The sequence below is a fragment of the Alligator sinensis genome, unplaced genomic scaffold (genome assembly GCF_000455745.1).
Source record: "Alligator sinensis unplaced genomic scaffold, ASM45574v1 scaffold1298_1, whole genome shotgun sequence".
Classification (NCBI taxonomy): Eukaryota; Metazoa; Chordata; order Crocodylia; family Alligatoridae; genus Alligator; species Alligator sinensis.
This window is the reverse complement of record NW_005842192.1, coordinates 1484030-1490545: the sequence shown is the minus strand read 5'-3', so window position 1 is coordinate 1490545 and position 6516 is coordinate 1484030.

Genomic DNA, 6516 nt, shown 5'->3' with positions numbered 1-6516 from the left:
CTGAAGCTTTTGAGAGAGAGGACAAGAAGGAACAGGATTTTGTAATTAAAGCGTGAAACTGGTGGGATAATCATAGGCCCTGCTTCCTGCTCCTGGTGTTCCTGCTATGATTTATCCAGGGTCCAAGGAAGGGGTCACAGCCTGCCACCTCCCACCGAGAGGTGTGCATTGACCACACACCCATGCTCCTTCTTTCCTGCCCTCTTCTTGTCCCCATGTACTAGATATACTCAAGAGTGGAGGTGCATTATTCTGGGCCCTTGCTTCTACTCTGGGGACCCAGTACCTATAAGTTAGGTGTTACATCATATTACTTATAGGCAGCTCCAGCTCAAAGGCAATTGCCCAGAGTTACACAGCAGGTCTGTAGCAGAAGCAGGAAAAGATCTCAGGTTTCCTGTCTCCAATTCTCTTCCAGTAAAACCCTTAAGGGAAACAAATCAGTGGGCGTTTATGGAGGGAGGTACCACAGGATGGGGAATGGTGTTAGAATCTGGCCCTAAATCAATGAGAAACAAGTAAAATCAGAGTTAATGACCCATGTGATAATGGAGATTGATCACTAACTGGAAGGTTGGGTGGACCTGTCTTTTGCATGGATAAGTGTGTGTGTGCATGCATATGTGTGTGTGTTTGTGTGTGTGTGTGCATGCATGTATGGGAGGGAAGGTCTTAAAGGGAAGAATTGGGAATTTTCCCTTATCTGCCCCATATAGGATGGTTTGGATAGGGATGATCCTGCCTCACGCAGAGATGACCTCTGGAGGTCCCGTCCAGCCCTACTTCTCTACGATTCAATACAGAGACAACTGCATTCACAACTGAGTCCAGCCTTTATAGTCAGGGTCATCCCAACCCCCTGGAAAACCCTATCCTGGCTCTAAAAGGAACGAAGCAAAGGGGAGCGCTCCCTAGCCTTGGGTTGCATGCCATACCTCATCTATAGAAAATGCTTAGAGATCTTTGGGTCCAAATCCTGGCTCCATTCTAGCCAAGGATAGTTATTCTCATTGATTTCAAAGGTGTCAAGGCAAGGTATCTATGCAACATCGCCCTGTCCCTCCAAGTTATACCCTAGTGTCAATGCAACACTAGGGTATAACAGCAGCCAATCAAGGTGCAAAAAGGACATATAGAGGTTGTAGGATTATTAGATCATCCAAGTAGTCGCCAGGACCTGGCTGAAAGCCACCCAAAAGTAATTGACTTTTTGTTCTCTGTTTCCTACTCTATGCCCTACAGCTCAGACATCACAGGAGAAGAAGGAGGAGGAGGTGCCCACCGTGTCGGGGAAAGTGGACAAGGAGAAGGACAAGGAGAAGAAAGAAACTTCCAAGAAATCAAAGAAGAAAGAGGGTGAAAAGGAGCAGAAGGAAGGGAAAGACAAGGAAGGGAAGAACAAGGAAGGGAAAGACAAGGAAGGGAAGGAGAAAAATGGGACCAAAAAGAAAGAAGGAGAAAAGGGTGGGGGTGACAAGAAGCAAGGAGGTGGGAAGAAGGGTGACAAAGAAGCTGATGGAGGTAAGGCTGGTGGGAAAGGTGGTGGAAACAAGGCCTCCGGAAAGAAACCACAGAAGAAGTGAGTTGGCCCAGAGACGTGCAATGAACGTGCCCCTGCCTGAGCATGGACAGCGCTGCAGAACGGGCATGGGGAGAGCAGGGAGGCAGAGGAGCTCTCTCCCTACATTCAGGCTATGGGATACTACTTGATATATTTTTTTCAAGATGAATTTGCCATTTCTTTCAGAGGTGATTTTTTTTTTTAACCCTCTGAAGGAAAACCTGCCAATCGGCTGTGAAACAAGTCAAAGGTCCCTCCTGAGCCCTCCGGGCTAGTGTGGTTAAGGCACACCAGTTCCCAGGGAACATGCTGTGTCCAGCGAGCTTTGACTGGGAGCATTTGCTGGCATCAGTTTGGAGCAAGGCTCAAGCCCATGCCTCTGGATCCATAGCGAGATGCCATAACCACCCTGCATCCATGCTCTCTATTGGCTGCAGCATTGCCTGTGAGTAAAACTACATACTTGACAGAGCTGACTGATAACAGGAGCTGGAACCAGCTGAAAGACTGAAGTGAATAAGGAGTGCATGGATGTGCTCATGGAGTTGTCAAATGTTATAACGCTAGGAAAGCCCTTGGTCTAACTGTGATATATTCCACTGACAATCTTGAGGCATTTTACAAAGACTACTTGAGCCTAACTTGATCCTTGTGGGTATCATAGATGGATAAACCTCAGACATTTCTGGAGGCCGTAACTCAGAGAATGAAACCCATTAATCCAGTGATGTTTTGTGGTACCCTGGGGTGCCTTGAGGTCCTTTCGAGGGTGCCACAAGCAAGTGTGCAATCATGATTTGCAAGGTAAACCCAGAGATTTCAAATAGGAATCCAGAGTGTTAAAAGCATCCTGACCTGTCGTGGGTTTTGTGAGTTCAGTGCAACAGAAAAAAAAAATAAAAAGCTCTTTTTCCAAAGTCATAGAACAAGTGAAAACTCATAGCTGGCATTTTCTGAGAGATGCCTCAAAACTAGCAAGGGGTGCCTTGAGCCAAAAGGTTGAGAACCACTGCTTTAGCCAATGGCCCATGCTGTTTCTGAGAGGCAGCTCCACCACATGGGAAATTTTTCTTCCCTTTTGCATGCATCTCACTATGTCTTCCTCTTAAATCCTGGGCTGCATCGGTAGGAGCGTTGCCAGCAGGTAAAGGGAAGTGATTTTTCTCCTCTATTTGGCAAGGGTGAGGCCACACCTGGAGTCCTGTGTCAGTTCTGGGCCCCCCACTATAGAAAGGATGTGGACAAATTAGAGTCCAGCAAAAGGCAACAAAAATGGTTCAGGGGCTGGGGTAGATGATTTCACAGAATAAGCTGAGGGAACTGGGCTTGTTTAGTCTGCAGAAGAGATGACTGAGAGGGGATTGAATAGCAGCCTACAACTCCCTGCAGAGGGGTTGCAAAGAGGATGGAGCTGGACTGGTGTCAGTGGGGGCAGATGAAAGGACAAGGAGCAATGGGCTCAAGCTGCAGCAAGGGAAGTTGAGGTTGGATATTAGAGAAAACTTATCACAAAGAGGGTAGTAAAGCACTAGAACAGGTTACCCAGAGAGGTGGTAGACTCTCCATCCTTCAAGGTTTTGAAGGCCTAGCTAGAGAAAGCCTTGGCTGGGATGATGTAGGTGGGGCTAGTCCTGCTTGGAGCAGGGGGTTGGACTAGACGGGACCTCCTGAGGTCCCTTCAACCCTTATTATCTATGAGTCTAAATGAAGCTGTATAATGAACCTAGAATAAATACCATTATCTGTGCTACTACCAGTGACGCTGCCTTCAGTTTTACAAGAGGTCCTCACTGTGAATCTGGTTCTGTGAAGTCCAGAGTTGATGAGGACTCTCAACTTCTGGGACTTGAAGTTGTTCAACGTCTCTGCATGGAAGCACAGCCTTCCAAGAGATACAGGTTTTTGTGTGAAAACTTCCTGTTCACTCCGGTTCTCTCTCTCTTTCACCTGAGGAGGGGGTTTCCTCTAGTTTTCACTTTTTGTTACAAACGACACAAGAAAACTCAAGTCCTGTTTAGACTTGAGTTACTTGATTCCCTACTTAAATCCAGGGAGCTTACCATATTTTTTTAAGTGCCAGTCTACGCACTCCCCAAACATTTGTGCCTTGAGGTGAAAACATTTGTGGAGTGTCTAGGCTGGTATTTGCAAAATGTGTTAGCAAATGAGTTTTTAGCAAATAAATACCCAAATCTCGGCTACATATACCCTCTTTGTTATCCACCTACACTCGATGTATCAGAGAAAGAGAGATAAATGATGTGCCATGAAACCAATTGCCGTGTTTTATCTACATCTACGTCTATGTCCATGTCTATACACAACAGACAATATAGTTCCCAATGGTTTTAGCTTTGATGGCTTGTAGTACAGCTGTATTATAATGTTGATTATCTTCATATTGAGTTCCCTTATCAATTAAAATTGGGGTCTTTATAGAAATATCCCATATATTTGCAACCACTAGTTTACATTCCCCTTCGGTTTTCATTTCGGTTGGCATCTTGAGGAAAGTATCAGTGAAAGCAGGACTTGACTACAAATTTGCAATTAGCTGCTTACCACTGGGCTTCCTGGCAATTTATATTCAGTATCACTTGTCTCTATGTAGTTTTCTGTCTTTATAGCTGTTTATAAGCCTGTATCTTCCCCTTCTGGATTTCCAACAGTCCCCCAATCTCACCAGTCATCATTGGAAGTGAAATGCCCATTGCCCAACACACACCAAAAGAAGTATAGTTGCCAGAGTCAGAAATCTGCCAGCCATAAATCTGTTGACACATCTCCATTGCCACCATGATCGACTCCCCTTCACCCCAACAGGCCCATTGGGATTCACAGATCCCAACAGGCAATATATTGAATCAAGTGCACCAAATGCCCTTAGGAAAACGATATAGCTGAAACTAAACAGCCATTAGCTAAACAGAAAAATGTTAAAAACACTTATTGATTAATGGAAGAATACATTTCAACAAAACACTCCATTTCTGACTGCCCTGTCCTCAAAGGAAATCCATACAATGCCTTCATGTGATGGGCCTGGAAACAGATCCATAGCTTTACCTGACTGCAAAAAAACATGGTCTTAACAGAGACCTTGGTTTTATAGCTTATTACAACTTACCTCTCCCATGCTTTGTCTTCACTCTGCAGGTGATCACTGCACACTTTGCTGAACACAGTTAGGTTAAAGGGGGAACAATTAATTGTCCTAACTTGCATTTAGCTTGGACAGTGTCTTCCTCTCTCCCGGCCCCAATGAAGAGTGCTTGAAACCCCAAAGCTTGTCTCTCATCTCCCAACTTTGATTCAATAGAAGATATTGCCTGTCTTCATCAACCTTGCTTCCCAATTCATCTAGGTTTATCCCACCTGGAGCGCTTCTGAACTGATGTGCCTAAGTGTGGTCCTATTTCATCCTGCTCAAGTTCCTGAAAAAAAAATCATTAATGTGCCTACTTTTGTACTCCACCATTATCTGAGTCTTCAGATTTAGTCACCAAAGGCAGCTAGCAGAAAAAAGACCCACCCACCTTTGCATGATTTTTTTTTTTGGAAGGGGAATTCAGGTCGGGTGGAATAGTATGTCAATGAGGCATTTAAATCCACTTAACAGGTAGTTCTTGGTGAACAGGTAGTTCACCGAGGGCTACAATGCAGAAATGGGCCCAGCTGGAGAGATGGAGAGCTCACAACATGTCTTGATTCCTAGCTTCTCATGGGAGAAGGTTTAAACTTGTTCCCCAAACCTATCTTACCAGGGTGAAGGACAGCAGCAACCCCTGTAGTTGAGGGCAGCTGCATCCCAGTTCTGGGTTGAGGTATCCAAGCTGAGCTATCCCCCTAAGGCAAATATCCCCCTGGCATCTAAAAACAGATCAGACTACAGTCCTTTATGTCTAATCTCCAAGAGAATGATGACAGCTGCATACATGCAGAGAAAGAAAATGGAGCAAAAATAATTATATCAATTTGAGAATTGCTATACAAGAATGCAATACATAAAAAATAGATTTGACATGGCAAAACCCATCCCAAAGTGGAAAGACAAAATTAAACAGGAAAGAAAAAATAATGAGACACTTTTATATATACCTGCGTAAGAGCAGGTGTGACTTTCTATTTTTCCCCAATGTGTCAGCCTGGGCGAGAGGAAATTTGTGGAGTTCACAATGAAAAACAATTTGTTTTCTGTGTTCAGTATTGTCATCTAAAGACACCTCTTTAAGAGCTGGGGGGGAAAATTAATTTCTGAATGCTTGAGAAAGCCGTGGTTGTTTATTCTAAATGCTTCTGAGAGAAGACGGCTAAACCCAGCATGGCATCGGCTTCCTTGCAAATTGTAGGGAACTTGCTGTCAACTTGCTGTCAGATAATAGCGCAATAATGAAAGTGATACTAACAGCTCTTGAAATGTGTCTCCTTCTTGCCTTCAGAATAATAGAAAAGGAAGAGGTATGAAATTCCAATTTGGCTCGGGCAATGGGTCGGTGATGAACTGATGTAGTTCCTGGCTGACCAACTCACAGGGTAACTCTGCACATTGGTACTGGTTTGAATGGAAGGATGGGTACTCTGGGAGTTGGGTATCCAGGGTGTTTCTTTCTTCTTTTAAAGCATATTGTATTCATAGGTATGTTTTAAGGCCAGAAAGGACTATCGTGTTCAACTAATGAACCTCCTGTGTCATGCAAGATGCATCATTCCTCTTGGTGATTCTTGGAAGCAAGGGATATATTCTTCTCTTAGGCATGGAGTAGTGTTATCCAGGCACAGAAACTTGCGGGAAGACTTCCAAAGGCAGAATGGTCACTTATGCGTCTGGCTCTCAGGAAGATGGGTGCTCAATTTCCTTTGAGTCTCTGACACTTTCCACCTTGAGGTTGAATGAGAGTATACCTAGGATTCATATTGGGGGTGGAAAGTGGCTGCAGTTCCTCAAGCTTAACCCC